The sequence below is a fragment of the Cyclopterus lumpus genome, chromosome 20 (genome assembly GCF_009769545.1).
Source record: "Cyclopterus lumpus isolate fCycLum1 chromosome 20, fCycLum1.pri, whole genome shotgun sequence".
In the NCBI taxonomy this organism is placed as follows: Eukaryota; Metazoa; Chordata; class Actinopteri; order Perciformes; family Cyclopteridae; genus Cyclopterus; species Cyclopterus lumpus.
The window spans coordinates 15,275,463-15,293,617 of record NC_046985.1 but is presented as its reverse complement, the minus strand read 5'-3'; the positions used below and the strand labels follow the sequence as shown (position 1 = coordinate 15,293,617).

The 18,155-nt window shown below is 42.6% G+C and overlaps 1 long non-coding RNA gene across 1 annotated transcript in view; it reads left to right on the top strand.

The window, feature by feature from the left end:
- The window catches only part of LOC117749753, a 37,538-nt gene that overhangs the window by 17,036 nt on the left and 2,347 nt on the right, over positions 1-18,155 (top strand). Inside the window, exon 2 of the long non-coding RNA XR_004611735.1 lies at positions 17,806-17,881. This is a non-coding gene — a long non-coding RNA (uncharacterized LOC117749753). The remainder of the gene's footprint in view (positions 1-17,805; positions 17,882-18,155) is intronic.

Sequence of the window (18,155 nt, the reverse complement as noted above, 5' to 3'; positions counted from 1 at the left end):
CATTTCAGGTTTTGTGAGGGGTTCGATAGAGGCTCCCCCCCCGCCCAATACAGGGTTGAGAATGGGAAGAATAGCAAAGTCTTGGAGCTTTGCCAGGCGATTGTATCAGACCTCTCAAGAATAATACAGTAATTTAAGCAAAAACACAAAATTGATATCAAAGAAACAAAATCTGATTTAATTAAACCGTGATAACTAGCGTTTGATTAATCCAAGTACAAGATGAAAGCTTGTGCGTGAAATCAGCTTTTGCTCACATCTGCTTTTGTCTTTGAGTAATAGGCTACATGGCTTTTACTTGGAAAAGTACTGTCAAAAATGTAATTTACAGCTACAAGTGATGTAACTTAATTACCATTTGCTGACAAAAGTTGCCATTTTGTCCTCTTACTTCATCCCTGCATGGCAACCCAATAAGCCCACAGCACTCGGAAGCTGCCGCCAACAAGAGCAGAGAGCACAGAGTGCTTTTGATGGAGAATTGTAAGAGATCAGTAACAATACCTGTTACTTTTAATAGCTGGCTGACAGCAGTTAGAAAAAGATTGGTAGGAAGTGTTAGCATGATTTACTTATTCATGACACCCTGGTTGTTTTTGCGTTAGTATATTTGCTGGACTAATAGACAACTGAACTCTTTTTGGGGGAGTTTGGTTAAAAATTAATGAATGAAACCTTCAAACAGAATAATGAAATGTGCTAAAATAAACAGCTAGATACAATAGTGCAAGGTCGGGACTTATTTACTTAGTGAAACTTTCAGTGTACACACTAATATTTGTTCCATTTAGAACAAGTAAGAAAAAAACAAACTATGGCTGGTGTTATGAGTTTGAGATTCATGTTATAGGGATAGTTCGACAATATGGCAAATATGTTTACTTTGTCCTGCAGTGAGTTCAATGAAAAGACCGACCACTCATGTATGTACGCTGCACATGAAGCCCGAGCCACCAGGCAGTTAGCTTAGCTTAGCATAAAGACTGGAAGCAAAGTGAAACAACTAGCCTCGCTCTTTTCAATGGTAACACAATTCACCTTCCAGCACTTCTAACTATCACTAACAGAGACGGAGCATATTTAAGTCCCGCCCGCAACAGAGGGGAAAACATTTTATCGCTCTCTATTGACTTTGCATTATGTGCTTTTTTGTCAATTTTGTCTGCTTGCAAACAACAGAAAATTGTTGCACTGCCAACAGGGTAAATAACCCGGAACTAAGACAAAACACAAGACAAGCAGCCTGAGCAGGAGCATGAGAAGGAATGTGAATAAATCAGAAAGCCGTGCAGTACTATGTTTGTAAGTGTCTTAGCTAACTACAATAGCTAACATTAGCTTGCTCACAGCTCTCTTACTTTTCCTTTTATTATTTTAGTTATCAACTGAAACCCTGGTACACATAGAATGCGAGAATAATTCTTGATTATACAACAAATCTGACGTTTTTAGCAAGCTACAGGCATTTTGTTAGCATTTTAACCCTTGGTTGTATATTGTGGCGCTGATTGTTTATTCCTCCGGTGGTGGGCCTTGATCCTCTACTAACACGGTCCATCTCCTTTGGTCAGCTGGTACACATTCCCCCTGAATCCTTGCTATGACTCTTTTACCAACTGAGCATATGTGTGTTGCCTAATTGTATGGCATTGCATGTGGATTATATTTCTAGTAAACAAAAAATCCCAATAATTACTGAAAAATAGTGAAGTACTTTACAATTCTAAAAGGACACCAAAGGAGCCTGCCTCTTGCACAGTTTGGTCTAGTTTGTTTCTTTTGTCCATAAACAGAAATCTGCAGCGGGAGGAAGCTACAAATGTACTATATGTTCTGTATCTAATCTTAGGCGATCAGACACCAAACTCAGTGCAGATGTTACCTGCACAAACAAACACAGCTGAGTGAGAGAGACCGCTCTCAACCACTAAGTGTTGTATCCCTGCAAGGAAATCTGAAAATAGCCCCTAGGCTCCCAGTGTTATTGTAGGTCTCGAGGTGGATGATGCAGAAACCATTGGGAAGCCACAGCGGGATGCTATTGGACCAGGCTTTGTTTGGATAAATACGTTCCGAGATTACTTGGTTCGCCAAAGTACAGCCGCTTGTTTTCCGCTCGTTCAAACACTGGAGCTGCTTTTCTTTGAAACTGCACAGGAACGGGGAAAAAAAAGGGAGAAAATACGAAACACGGCTTCCACGTATTAAAAAAAACAACCTTCAACCTTGGAGAGTTATATGTTGCCTTCAGTCGTGGCATTTTACATGTGAGAGTTAAAAACAAACAAAAAGGAACTAAGGCCAGCAGAGAAATAGAATAAACTTGAAGCCGCCGAGTCGTGACACTTTCCTTTTAAGATGTACAACTTGTGGCAGCTTTATGGAGCATGTGCACGAAATAAACAGGCGACACAAGTTTAGTGCATACCTCAGCTAAACGATTTGTGGCGACAACCCTTCAATATGGTCTGCCTTTTGAATTCGGGAGTTATTATGAAAACGTACCTGCAAGCTTCCGACGGCAGCAGACTGAAGGGGCCTTCAAAGGACTCACCCCCATCGCCTCTCTCTGAGCGCTGTGATCATAAAGGAGACTTTCTGGGGCTTTTCATGAAGACAGAGTTCAGCGGGGTCAGCTCCAGAGCGTCTCGTCCATATCGCTCTGGCTCTCTGAACACCTGGCACCTGCTTTTCTCCTCTGCGAGCGGAAGCCAGGTCTGAAAGGGAGATAAAGTGCTGATTGTCGTTTTCCTGCCTCCTTTTTTCGACGGAAGTCAGGGGCATTGAAGTGAAACCACTTGCCTTTCAAGATGCCTCCCTGGATACTCTTTCCCGCCGGGGAGTCTCCCCACTAGCCCCATCTGATTAATCAAAGTGCTCCATCATCAAACACTGATGCTCACACGATTCGCCGGTACCTAAGCACAGTGTATAATGCCTAGATATCATCGTGCCCTCATAATGGTAATTGAAGGGCAATTGCACATGCCAAGTAAAAATGCGGGTTCTACGGCAACCAATGTGCAAAACATAAACCAACTTGCCGCTTATGTTCCAGATCTCTATGTACGGCCTTGTGGAAAAAAAAGCCTCCAAGACCCACATCTGAAGGAAGGGATGTGATGAAATGCATATTGAACACGCGTGTATGTACCTGCACGAGACCCTCCTGCTTGTTCAGTACAGGACTTCAACTCCTTTGATTAGCGAGAATATTGGATAGTGCTGCAAGGGCCCCAGTTAAGATGTTCCCCTTCCTGTGTCATGGATTCGACCCGTTCTCATTCCCAATGCGTCGCATACTGCAGCTTGGTGGGTGCTCCTCGGCATCTTGATACCGGCGCACGGACGCAGTCTTTAGCGTCTGTATGTGACACAACAGGCTTTCCTCTAACTCCAATGTAAAACCACCTGCGTCCTTATTACAAATGCATCAGAGCAACTGATGTAGAATAAAGGGTGAGATAGTCAACATGGGAGGATGAAGGATGGGTGAGACAAACACAGGTCTTTCACCAAGGAGGCTGCTGTTCATGTGTGAAACTAAGTAAATGTCGACATTTACGCTAGTCACGTCTTTAGTCTTTAAAAAAAAATTATTTAACTAAGTGGTTTTGTTACCTCATCCTAACTTCCTTTGAAGATGGAATTTTATTTTGAAAAGACACTACTATATATATTGTATATTGACACGCCGTCACGAGAATATCCTTAAATTGCTCCTAAATTGACACTGGTTTAGTGGGTATAAATGGAAGTGTTCATAAAATAAGTGAACCAAAACATCAAATCTGATCCTACATTTTGATTTACACACCAGTTTTGTATGTAATGCAGCTCTGATTGATGGCCACCCAGCTGTAGTTTGAACTGTTTAAAGTCAACAACTCTGTTGTTGTAATGTCACTCTCAACTGGGACAAGTAACTCATCATCACAGCAAGGTGGCAATTCTAATTCATAAACTTGAGTCACAATTATAGTCAAATCTTCTTTATCTTCGAAAAGCAGTGAAACTTAAACGTGACCGTCATTGTTATGCATTTAAAAGAAAATACTGTTCATCCCACATACTTATGGACTGTCAGCACCAGATGCTCCAACTAGGGGGAGCACAGATATCCAGTTTAATAATTATTCAGCCCAAATAGAGCAGAACAATCAGCACACTCGTGTATCTGCTCCTTGTGTTTGTCTCCTGACGTCAGCCTGATATCTGCAGACTGCTGCCTAGCTGGCGTTAGCGTTAGCTACCCGGCCTTCATCGTCCACATCAGTAACTTGTTTTGTTAGCACTCATTTGACGATGAAGACATTTCAGACGTGCCCTGCAGTGTGTCCGTCTCCTCCCTGAAGGCGGAGAGAGCCATTGCTGGTGGCTGTTTTGGTGTCATGCTTGAGTACAATGACACTAGAACATTGGTTTCGGGCCTTAAAAATAACTTGGTCTGTGGTAGGTTCTTGGGGACATGTTCCTGTAATTTAGCTGGGAGCTCTTCATGTCATGCGCTCTGCAGTGCTGTTTAGAAAGCAAAGTGTGTGGCCGCGTCTCACCTCACCAGCACTACCCTGATGATACCCTAGCAGGGCAAAAAAAACTCTTCATACTCTCTACTCAGTGGAAGGGGAGAAAATAAAGAGCAGCTAGGGAAAAAAAAAACGGTGAGAGAAAAGTCGTCCTCCAGTTAATACTCCCCAATTTCAATTGATACTTATCCAAATGCTGACACCTATAAACCGCTGACATAATGTTCTACTTCATTTCCTGTTTTGCAGTGCAACCTAAAAAGAAATGCTGACGCTCTACAGTTTCACCTGAGTGTCTGCTTTTGCACTTGAGAGAATCTACACATTGTCTCTTGCTGATCCTCCTTTCTACATTTGACTTTGTTAACACCGCGTGCCTCACTCTTTTAAGTTGAAATGTCTTTCAGCACGTCCAACACACAGGGCACCGCCATGAACACATGATGATTTATCACGGGAGTTCGGCGACAGCTTCAAATGGGGAAATCTGTTTAAGGGTCTTTTCATTTTTTGGAGCGACAAATTGAGGACAGCTGAATGAACACTTCCTCCATCTTGTCCTTTGTTTATTTTCTTTTCTCTGTAAATATGTGAGAGAATTGAATTGTGGCATATAGGTGCTGCAACCTATGCTGCTCTACTATCTAAGGGAGGGTACAGCTGGGTGGTCAAGATGTCAGGTGCGAGCTTTGGCTGTAAATGCAACAGGCCAAGCTCCCAAAAAAGAAGGGGGGGGAGGGGGAAGAAAAGAAAACACCGGCCCCTATGAATTGTATGAGCTCCCCTGTAGTTGAATTATAGATCTGCCTCGGTGTGTTTGCCTGGATGATTGACAGTAGGGGGAGGCACATCTTCAGACCCCATGCCCCTGCCATGAAAGTGAAATGAAATCTCAAAATGTACCGCAAGAGCTCTGCAACTCTCAGCATCTCTGTTTCTGACTCAATGCCAGCGATAGGCAATGAAATCTCCTTATTTGACCAGAGTGGCTTCGTGCAGTAAGAATCGTATTCCCTTGTGAATCGCAGCCCTCGTGGGAAAAGGTCCTGAATGTACTCCTTGCCTTTGCACGACTGTCATTCACTTTTTTTTGTGCGCGCATGTTTTCCTGTGCCATAGTGTTTCTTTATTTTGTCACACACTCTTAAATCTACCCGAGGCCAAGTAAATACATTCACAGACTCGTCATGATGCGACAGACTTGGAGATGTTTTTTAGGTTGTTTTTTTTTTTAAGCTGGTGCATATTCTTATCAATCCCCTTGTCAGACATAATGATAAACAGGCAGAGTTGAAATGAGGAAAACCTATTTTTGGTCTAAACATAATAAATGTGAGCGTTTCATGAAATGGCACCATGACCAACCCTAATGGCGGACAGCTTGGTCATGTTAGGTAAAGAATTGGATTCCAATCAGTGACATTGTGTTTTAATGTTCCAACATTTTTACAGTTGATTATTCACATCTTTATGCATATGGCAACTCCAGTTCGGTACATGTTATGGCAAATCGACTACACTTAATGTTACGCAAATAGAACACTTTGTTTGACGTGACCCCTTCACAATAAAAGCCAGCTTTGGTATTGGCACAAACAGTAAACAATAAGACTGATGTTAATAAGAGTCAAATAAAAAACAATAACACTGCACTACACACATGCATGTATTTACTTCTTGTGGCAAGTTGAATCCAGCGTGGGTATGGTGGACTCCACACTGACGATGCAAATAGGATAACGTTTATTTGGGACTTTTTGGTTTTCTGTATTTCCTCCAAGTTAATTCCAATTTCATCAATATGAAATATTTTTTTCCTGAACATTTTTGCTTCAGGAAAAGTATTCTTGTTAGACTTGACGTACGCAATGAAAACCATGATGCAGAAACAGTACATTTTCAGTGTAAATATGTCATTAATGTCATTATGTCTTATTCGTAATATGAATCCTCTGTCTTGGCTTCCACGCTCTTAAGTTTCTTATGCTTAGTATTCAGTCTACAACAGCTGTGTGGAACCTCATAAGGAGTATTCATCATTAAAGTTCAGTCAATCCAAGTGCCTGACTCCCTCCCTCACTCAGCGCATCACACTTCCTGCAGGGCGTACAGTATTTAATTGCGTCCAATCTTTATAAATCAGCAAAACCATTCTTCTTCTTAATGGAGAGGAAATGTGCATGGAGTGTCAACTAGTGGTTAACCTCGCCGAAAGTTTCCACACTGCTTATCTTGGAGTAGCATCTGAGCTTTTTAATAGGAAAAAGACAATTAAAAATCATTTAACATCTCCCAATCTCACTATATACCTTTTCCCTTTTAAAAAGAAAAGAAAAGAAAAGAGAGACACCTCAATACACACACTGTTCCTAGCAGTAAGCCAGAGACCCATGACTGCACCTAATCCACAAATTATATAACACACGGGCCATTTCCCTATGTAATTTGGCAGGAAACAAAAGTACAGTTATTTAAAGGGGAGCAGTTATTCTGCACAGCGCTGGCAGGGGCAGTCTCTCTCTCTCTCTCTCTCTCTCTCTCAGCACCATGAAATTAGAATTTACATTTGCTCGGTGGTAGACAGCTGTATTTTTAATGAGAGCGGGGAGATTTAATTACCTCTGTTTTAGCGGGCAAGACTGCAATGACGAGGGATATACGGTGCAGGGAAGAGGTGGCAGATGATTTCTCCGCTCACATCCCAGCAGTCGCCGAGCCGAGCGGAGCTCGCTGGCACCGGGGCTGCAATTAATCCAAATTTATTCCGCTACTGTATAAGACTGATGTGAAGGAGACAGTGGAAGTAGTCAAGGTGGTGAGTATCCCAAAGAGAAAGCGAGGGAAACAAATAAATACACCTTTTAAAAAAAAGAAAACAGCCATCTCCAGACACTTTGCTGACATGTACCACTCACATTCTAATGTGATTATTAATGTTGTGAATTTCCCCCCAAGGCCTTGTTTTTCCATCACGTCAGCAAACTTCTTCAAGGCCACATCTGACATCTTCGCCCTTATTTTCCGCTTCAGAATCCGAGGCTCCACAGAGGTGGGATGACAACAGAGAATCTGACGCAGTTATCAGCCCAACAAACACTTCGACACGAGCCAGATAAACCCCTTCTTTTGCTCAATCATCGCACTTTTGAGCGCCGATGCATTCCAATCAATGAGCAGCGGCGTTGTACTTCAGCGCTCAGTCACACGCCATCAAAAAAGAAAAGCTCAATTGGAGAGACTGAGAGATTATCGCCGTCTTCATTTCAGCATGAGATGAATCAATTGGCAGAAGAATCAATTTGAGCGGTATCTCCACCCACACACACACACGCACACACACGCACACACACGCACACACACGCACGCACGCACACGCACACACACACACATTGTGGCATGAAGTTTTATTTTCATCATCATGGGGAATAATCAGCAGCAGTGGAGTTTCTGAGCTGGTTTGGAGACTTAATTCTATCTGAGGCGAGATAAAGGGGGTTATTTTGACCATCATGCCAAATTGAATATTCACAAAGATATAATTGAAATGCTGATAGCCATCAGAGGAAATGATAATGATTCAAGGTCAAGGCAGACGCATACATTTTCTCTTGCTTGAAACGCCAGGTCGTATTCAAAATGCTGAACAATTTTCACTAATTATTCATATCTGGATTTGCAGTTTGAGAGGTAAACCCAAATGAATGAAGGAATGGTCTATGTGTGTTGGTATTTCAATATTGGTGGTGTTTTATTTTGCAATATTTTATTGAACATGTACAGTTATGGAGCAACATTAGCAAGACAGTCCAATATTGAACATTGGCAGATTGGGCGAATATATTGACGACTGTCTGAGTACATTCCCGGTTGTTGTTTTTATGAAGGCATTTTTGTCGCACACACCTGCGGTAATATATTGCAATTGCTGGTTTAAAATGTCAACATATTGCCCAACCATAGTCCCCACTTTAACATCACATGACGGAAATATCTGTCTCCTTAACTTATAAATACATCACTGTGTTCACAAGCCAGTGGTAAACGATAAGCATAAGATTGATGAGTGCGGTGTTGCCATACTATTATTTAAAAAGTAAAATTGTATTAAATAAAAGAACAATACATTACATAACATTATTCTGTCCATTCAGGTATTAAGGTACGCAAGCATTTTAATCAACATTTCCACAAAATAAAATTGCATTAATACATTGTGTTGTTGTTTTTGCCATGAGGGGAGCACCCCAACAAGCAAAACCATAATGAACACTTTTTAATTGTTGCCTATTTACACGCCTAGTACACTGCAGAGTAACAATAACATTGATTTTGAGTCATGGTTCTGTCAACAGAAGACAGGTAAATAAAAGATTCACTCCCCCTTTAGCTCTGTTTGGGTCTCCTCCAACCACCATGTTCACCAGCTAACTGCTAACTAAGATGTAAGACAAGTGACATACACTGGGCTCATAAATGCATTTATTTTTCTGAACCTTTTTTAATATAAAAATATGTGTTTTTAGCCTACGGATCAACACATGGGAGAACTAACACACACCCGACTCTTTGACTAAATGTCCTTTCTATAATTTCTGTGCAAAAAATAATTTCCTCAAAAAAACTATTTGGCAATGCAAGACATAAACTATTTATTAAAGTATGATAATACAATATGCAGCGGCGTCGATACCTGAGTGTGAAAAACTTCACAGTTCCTGTGAAAATCATGTGTGGTCATGCATAATAACACTCAGTAGGATCCATTTCTTACCCAGCAAATTTATGGAAGTTAACAACAATACCACCGCTGCCAGGGGGTACTGCTGGTATAGAATTCTTGATACTCAATTATTTTAATCCAGAGGTTCATTATTTATTAATTTGCTGGGTATGGTAGTTCATAATTTAGGTCCCAAAAAGTGAAAATCCAGCTACGGAGCAATTAAGGGGATGTTGAGCAATAGAGCCCAAATTCACCTCCAGCTGATGTTTATAATATTCAAATAACGCCACGGATTCCGTTCCTCTGTATCATTACGAGTCTTCGCTGCACTACTTGAGTCAAACATAAGAATAGTTGGAGGCGGTGTGCTCCTTGGGGTTTAGTGGAAATTAAAGTTTTAGAAATTGGTTCATGCCAATCAATGTGGTGAGCGGGGGGAAGGGAGAGATGCAGGAAGAGAAAATAATGAGGCCAATAGTGCAGGAGGGATAAACCGGAGTGACAGTGACTGAGTGGAGGAGGAGGGCGAGACAGCCGGGGGAAACCCAAACCATGTTGAGTTCATCTTGAAGCAGAACGTACCCAAACTCCTCGGCAGCACTTGTCTCCTTACAAACCGTCCAATCCGCCTCGCTCCATCATCCTTCATCACTCTAGACCGCCCCTCCCTCGCACGCTAACCACCACAATATTTTCCTTTCCCCCCCCCGACCTTCCTCTTCTCCATAACCCCCTCCCCCTCCCTCCTTCACCGTTTGGATTTGGGCAGACTTGAACTTCCCCTCCTCTGTCCCCCAACCAGCTATAAATCACATGGAGGCCAGGGACTCAGTGGATGCCAGGGCCTCCTGATGACTCCCAGCCCGTCCATAACAAGTGGCTGACAGCTCTATTTACATAAGACCAGCAGGCAGCGCAGAGGAACCAGCGCAGTCTAAGTTACACACACACAAACACACACTGTGCAGAAGGCAGATATGTCATAATAACACTTGTGGCGGGGGCACAAACGTACGCCTCGCTCCGAATAAATACATTGGATGCACAGTCAATAGGCCTTATGGCCCCGGGGCGAAGATCCAAGCATTAGTTTTTTTGAGTTTTTCCACACGAGTGCAGAGGGTGGTGGGACCCAGGGGACGGGGGGACGGAGGAGTGGGTGGGGACTCCTAGACCTCTACATCCGCCCCAGTCATACGTCTTTCATCACTAGATACCAAGGAGAGCGGAGTGAAGTATAGCCCTGTTGATTGATGTTTAGCTGTTATATTAGGGCTAACGCGCCCCTTTGACCTGGACATGAGCGCTCACCTCTTTGCCTCTAATAATACATCTTCGGCTGCATTTCAAATATGGAAAATTGTGATTTCACGGCTATGCCCTAGAAATTGAGAGAAGACGGGAAATCTTTATCTGAAACCAAATTCTAACACCAGCTTCAGCTCAAAGCGGCTGTTTAATATTAGGCAGGCTTTCCCATCTCATGCAAGGACACCAGTTGTGCAGGTGTGTTGCTGCTCATTTACCCCGATGGGTAGCTGAGGTGGGGGGGCGGGGGGGGGGGGAGCGCACTCTATGTCTCTCAGACTGACAGCTGGGGAGAATGTTTATGAAATAAACATGGGCCTGATGCAATGCTCAGAACCCTGCTCTGCAGTGGCCTTGGAAGCCTCCCGTATCACCACATCCACCCCCCCCCCACTCTTTCTTTCATTCTTTCCATCTTTCTGCAATACATAAACACACATATATACCCTGACACACACACACACACACACACGTTCCCCAGAGCTGTGAATACAAAGGTGCCCATGGGCCTAATGGGGTCAAACAGACTGTAAATCAATGGTAAAGCCTTCTCTCCAGAGCTTACTGCCGAAGGACAGGCTCCGCCACTTCCCTGCACACCAGCAGCTACAGCATATAACATGTGTATCAAGTTACGCTGTCACTGAAATTGCTGTGGAGGAATTTTAAAGTACAAATGTTACGGACTCTATGATGATGAATGTCGCAGAGGGTGCGCCGTCGCACTGCTTATCAGTGCTCAGGACGAGTATGATGGATGGCGTTCATGGCCTCTTTCATAACTCACGGTAGTTTCCTCAACATTTTACACATACTCATGTCCTCTGGTCCAAATTCTGTTGGGGATGAACCATTTGTATTTTGATGCTTTAGAAACATTGTTTTATTCATTTATTCATTATGTAGCCAATAAAGCCACACAACCACGACAAATCTAATCTCAAAAATCCATAAGATTGTGATTCATTACTATGGCGGACATACGTTTCCTAAAATACGTTCAACAACCATCGTTTAAAAAAAAGGGCTGATTCTTATTGTCAGTAGCACTTGCTACCGTAGACAGCGTGCGTTAATAAGTTATAACGTTAGACGCTCGGCATTGTGCTAGTCCGCTGACTTGAAGTGCTGTTGAAAGGCTAACGACGGCTCCGCATGTTTTACCAGCAGCCTGCAAATGATTGTGCTTTTCGCGAAAGTCAATACTCCGTCGAAAAAGAAGGTGTGCTGAGAGAAATATCAGTTTTTTTGGATGTAATGAAAGCGCTATGTCTGATAATACCTGATCGCTGCCCGTGTACATTATATATAAGAACGTATTGACGGCAGTAAAAAAGCTTTCGCAACCAATCAATAGGGCTTGGTTTGTTTTAATCATGGCCTTGAAATGTCGCTCATTACAAATCAAGTGGTATTGAGGGAATAAATCACCGTAATATGTATTGAATGCCTCGAAGCAAAGGCTGAGCTATCCCACTCTGGGCTTCACCAGCATCCAAATCTCTGACTAATGCCCTGAGCAGCTCAGGCGGTTGCTAGGAATAACAGCCCCACCCCCCACCCCCCTCCGGTCACTGCCGAGTTTTGGCCTCTGTGTGCCGTTATTCCCGCAAACGACCGGAAAGAAAAGTCACTTGCTGGAGTAACTGCTCCCTGGAAGGGAGGCTGTCGTAAAAGAGACACAGGTCGGTTGTTTGCCCGTGCTGCGAGGAACAAAGAGCACCGACATCCTTTACCGAGCGCCCAGTGGCGCGCGTGTGTGATTGGTAGTGAGGGGTTTCTATACAACTGTGGATCCATCATGGACGGGGGGGCCCTCGCCCTGGCTCCAATATCCCGTTTCTCCAGAAGCAAAAGTTCAGCTGGTTAAAAAAAGAAGCTCTGACATCTATTCATCCTTTCACATTAAGTCCGGGGGTTTGAATGCTGTACAGGGGCAGTTAACACGACTGATGGTGCTTTATTTTGCTTTCACTCCCCTCGGTAGGATTTTCAAAATTATTTTATAAGCATATGAGAGTGAAACAGATTTGTTACAATGGATTTGTTTTCTATTGTATTCACTTATTTTAATTCTAAAAGTAAACGTCAGAATAAGTGACCTCACTACCTGAGTCACTTCCCGAAACTCAGCTTTGAATTCTTTTTCCGCAGTAACATCCGTAATGTTTGCATCACTAATTGTTTGTGCCAAAGTCCTGTAATTAAATATTTGTAGCTTCAGTTATACAAACGTTTCTCTGGAGATGGAAATGTTACTGGGTGTAGACAAAGAAATGTTTTGGGATTGCTCGCTAAGTAACAGTGAATGGCAAGGAGCAGATTGCCTTCACAGGCTACAGTGAAGATGGTTAGCACCGACCTGGGCTGAAAAATCATTCATACCCAACAACAATATCCGCACGATAAACCTTGTTCTGTAAGATGTTTGGATACTCACAATGCCTTTTAAATACATTTATATAATTTAAAATGTGTATCATATCCTGACCAGTATCCACAAGTCAATACTCTGTCTAGGTGGCTTCTTCTAGTGCTGCAATACATGTCATTTAGCTGACGCTTTTATCCAAAATGTGTGCATTCATCCATGAGTACAAACTCAAAGAATACAAAGAATCAAGAAAGAACAATATCTTCAAGAACGCCAAACTACAAAGTGCTATAAGTAAATGCCATTTAGGTGCTACTAAAGTGCTATTTTTTATTTATTTCTAAAAAAAATTTAAATCAAGATATAGTCGGAAAAGATGTGTTTTTAGTTTGCGGCGGAAGCTGTAGAAACTTTGCCCTGTCCTGATGTCAGTGTTAGGTCGTTATAGAAGAAAATCAGCCACTAAGAATGACACCAAAAACGAGTAAACGGAAGAAACCAAGGACAAAAGGGAAGCTTGAAAAGAGATCTTTCTGGCCTATGTCGACGACTCATTTAGTTACCAACAGCTCCTTCAAGGTCAGGGAAAGGTTGTGGTCTTGGTTTAATATTGCAGTACGTGAAGCAACAGACAGGGTTTTTATATTTAACTCAAACTCTTCCCCGCAGCCTGACTCAAAATGCTTTTGTGACCTAAACCCAACCACGACTCTCTAGGAGATATCATCGGGTATATATATTCTTGGCACTCTGGTTTGCTTGATTCTGACTATAATATCATAATCAACTAGAACGGGCACTCGGTAGAGCGCATACCTTCGCCGCAGCCACTTTTTGGTACTTGGCATGAGAGTGTGGGGAACAGTAAATTGATGTTGCATGAGAGGGTGGGGAACAGAACAGTGAACATTTTGGTGCTGTTTTCATGCAAATCGGATAAGAATTGACTGTGTTATGACAAACCCTGCACATTTTGCAAGGTCGTGACCCCCCCTGACCTTCGACCCTCAACCGCTAAGAAGGGTTATGACGTCATTGTATCATGTCGTATATCACAAGATCGGGCATTGAATTCTGAACATTTTGGCATTAGTTGCATGCCAATTGGATAAAAATTTACCGCGTTATGATAAAAATACGATTTTGACCTTTTCATGACCTTGACCTTGACCTTTGACCCGATCGCTCCCAAAATCTAATCAAATGGTCCCCGGATAACAGCCAATCATCCCACCAAATTTCATGCGATTCGGTTTAATACTTTTTGAGTTATGCGAATAACAAACAGACATATTTACAAATAAATACACAGCGATCAAAACATAACCTCCGCAAAAGTATTTTGCGAAGGTAACAAGAGCCAATGCACGTTTTTGGGAGAACTGATGTGTCTATGAGACTTGTATCGCTTTTTATGGCCAGTTTAACCCAATTTAAGTGTGTATATGGACATGGTCACCATCATCATCATCATCATCATCATCATCATCATCATCGGTACTGATGTGTGTCTACACCGAGCACTGTCCTGTAACACAGCACTCCCAGAGACACCATCACCACTTCACTAGACTCACCTGAGAAACAGTCCCTGACTGACAGGCTGTGATGACACTCGTCTAATGTTCCCATTTCCTTGGCCAAAATGGCCTTGATGTTATCTTTACGCGCACGACACGCCCCTCCGACAATCATCAACCTTCATTCCACCTTTGCTGTGGCTTATTGGCTGGCCGAGCTAATTCTTTGAGTGAGTTGAGTGAAGCCGTAGAGTAGAGTGAGAGCTTTTCAATGTCAAACTGTAGCTCCAGTCACAGCGATGGGTGGGAAATGAAGCAGCTATCATCTTCTGTAGAGCCAAACTCACATGGACAGAATCCTGCAGGACATGAGAATGTACTCCACTGTACTCTACCGCTGTAATGATCTGCTGCAGGAGTTCACTTTGCAGGCTATTGCATCATGATCAGCGATAGCATGAATCATGACAGACAGCCAGAGGGGCATTTAGCTCCTGCATTCTCAGCTTCATGTCATTTTGCTTTATCGCGGAAAGGCTCCAGCCACGAATGTAGAAAGGCGAACACACAGCTGTCATGACCTCGAAACTCATTACACATCAGTGAAACATTTATCTTCTATTTCAGTGCAATGTGCTGAACAATGATGTGATGCAAATATGAGGAGCTTGGTTATTAGGCTTTTACAAATATATGATGCAGTGATTGGGCTAAGCTTCCTAATAAGTTTTAACTGCAGCACAAGATTTAAAAACCTAATATATATAAATATATATATAGATGTGATACATTTGATACACTCAAAAGCTCCAGAACAGCTACTTAGGACCTTGACCTGACTAACTATTACGACTGTTTCAAAGATCAGAAATACATTTTTAAAACATGACTTATATATGAAGCTCCAGCCAGAACCCAGTTAGGTTAGCATAAAGAACGGGAGCTTTAGCTCAGTTAGAGTGCCGTCTGTTAGAGCCGTCTGGAGACAATAGAAATGCTTCCAATCTTGTGTTAAGGACCGCGAGAATAAGCAATTGGGAGGGGCGGGGTTAAAGGAAACGCTAGTGCACTAGGCAGTCGAACCATTTTGGCTTCTTGTGCCACTGAGCAACATGAGAATGAACAGGACCCCGCCTTCAACGCTGTTTCCAGTTCTATTTATACATCCGGTAGTTCGCTTGCGAACTCGCTGCTGGTTGTGGCTTCATATTGAATGGATAGATCTTAAGCAAAAAAGTCCGAAGAGCTCAGGAAAAAAATAACATTTGATGTGATATGATGGAACGCATCAGAACACTTCCTAAATAGATTAGGAGGTGCGATTGTTCACCACCACTGAAAGTGAAAACGGTAGACTAAATTAAATTTAGAAATGTACAATTTAGTATGAGACCTCTGGAATGTGCCTGCACTGCACAATAGCACATGCATTTTCACTCTTATGGAGTTAAAAAAGGTTTTGGACTGAAGCCTGCTCCAATTAAGAGAGCTTGCATGTACAGCAGCACGCAGATCTGAAAGTGGCTCGGGGGCCTCTAATGCTGCAGGACACGGGGGAGGTGGGGGCGTCTCACCCTGGCCCAACTCCAATTACACTGCTTCTAAACTTCTTACTGTACAATTTCCATAATTCTCCCACAGGCCCAATGAAGAGTGCAAGGCAATATTTCTGGCAGGAGTAAAATAACCAACACTAGGGAATCTCCCTTTAAGAAAACCTGAGGGGGCAACGCAGTAAATTTCAACTACTTTTACGGTGGTGTTTTCAAGATCTGAGGAAACTGAACACAGCGCTGATATAGCCTGGACGCTTATTAAGACCAGCCTTTTGTAATAGGAGAGAGGCTTGTTCTACAGCAGGTAGACTCGCCAAGTAAGGGTGATTTCACTGAAGTGGCTGCACCAGACCGAGTGGTGAGACAGAAGGATTACTCACTACCTGAAACATGATGTGGACAGAAGAATGGCCGCGCTCCTTTCCAAGTCTTTCCAACCAGGCGTTTTGCCCTGACTGTAAATATTTATGAATCCTCTAATTTGACAGTTATGTGTAATTCATGGCTAATTTCAGCTAAAAGCTAACAATGACGTTACTGCTGTTGCAAACTGGAAATGTTTACTTAGAAAACATTAACTGGGAACGCTGAAGTTAATCTAACTGAGCATTCTTGTCTTGTACAGCCATTAAAAGTTCTACTCTTCGATAAAGAATAATTGGGGGCAGGCAAAGCTAGGTTGTATACTGACAAAGTTAAAAAAACACCCACATTTCCGTGTATTCTTCCTGTTAACAGTTTCAAACTAATATCGGTTGCACAAGTAGAACTCTGTTTTCTAAATGCTGGGAAACATTTGTAGTGCTGTACAATTAGTCCTGGTCCTGGGAGATTGTCGATCCCAGAAGCCTGAAGGTCTCCAAAGCAGTAACGTAAGTGTTTACTCAGTTTGAACTCAATAACAGCTGGCGCCGACGGTTCCTGATCATGAATATTCTCCGGCATGGAGTTTGATTTCAAACTAACCCTTTTCTGTTCCTACATTAGCTGTCAGCGAGTCGGTGCTGTAGAACTGCACCCGAGGAACTCTTTCATGTAGGTTTTAGGTTGTTTAGCATTCTCAGCCTCAGCTTGCCGTGTTTGGTTTGGTAAAGGAGGCGACGTGATGTCAATGGGCACAGCAGACGAGGTTGACGACGTGGAAGATTATGGTTGGCACCTCTCGCCCCTGGCCCGGAGGCTCTCTGAGACGCAGCTGGGAGCTCGGCTCAGGTGGAATGAGGTCATAGCAGTCATGCGAGACGTGGGTAGATGGGGACTGGGACACGGAGCGGCTCCACAGGTTATTGTCCCTTGGCTGCTTCTCTTTGTGGACTTGTGTGTGTGTGTGTGTGTGCGCGCACATGCCGTAATGTCTGCTAAAGACATTAAGGACCTGGCCTGTATTTATCAAACTGTTACAAGCTTTGTACTTACCGGTAAGTGCTGCGCTTTTACTCTTATTCACAAAGTTAACCGACGTACGCAGTTTGCAGTGATTGAATAGTAGGAGGAGAATTAGTGTTTATGGCAGATGTTAACCTTTACCATCCAGTTCACCAGCATTGTCAGACAGCCTGAGGCCTGTGTAATAATCATGTAGTACCAGAAATATCCCAATTTATTTCTGTCCTAATCTCTTCAAAAGGTTACATATCCCATTATCACTTATTTTTCCATGTCGCCAATGTGTAATGTCTGTATGTAAAATAGTGGCATTTAGTCGTGTACTTACTTATTCCCAGAACACTTCCTTCCTTAAAATAATCCCCTCACAGACTCGACTATAACCTTGTTTAATTTACATAATCCTTTCTAGTGTGGATCTGTATGGGCACATGATGCTGCCTATTCGACCCCCTCCACCATTGAAGAAGGCGAGGAGCACTACTCGGGTACAGAAAAACACTCATACTTCCCCTTTTTCACAACAAATTGTGTCCAGAATCAATGTTGAATTAATGGGTGATATTCATACGTGTTTGCAATCACTTTCCATGCATCTTTATTGTCAGCACTTGTAAATGGGGTGTGTGTTCTAGCTCATCTTATTTCACATTTTGTATTCCCAACTTCATATATTTTAAGAATATTTAATTGTTGTTATTTTCACACTGAAAATATTATTATTTCACACAAATTATACTGAACAAAACAACTTTAAATGAC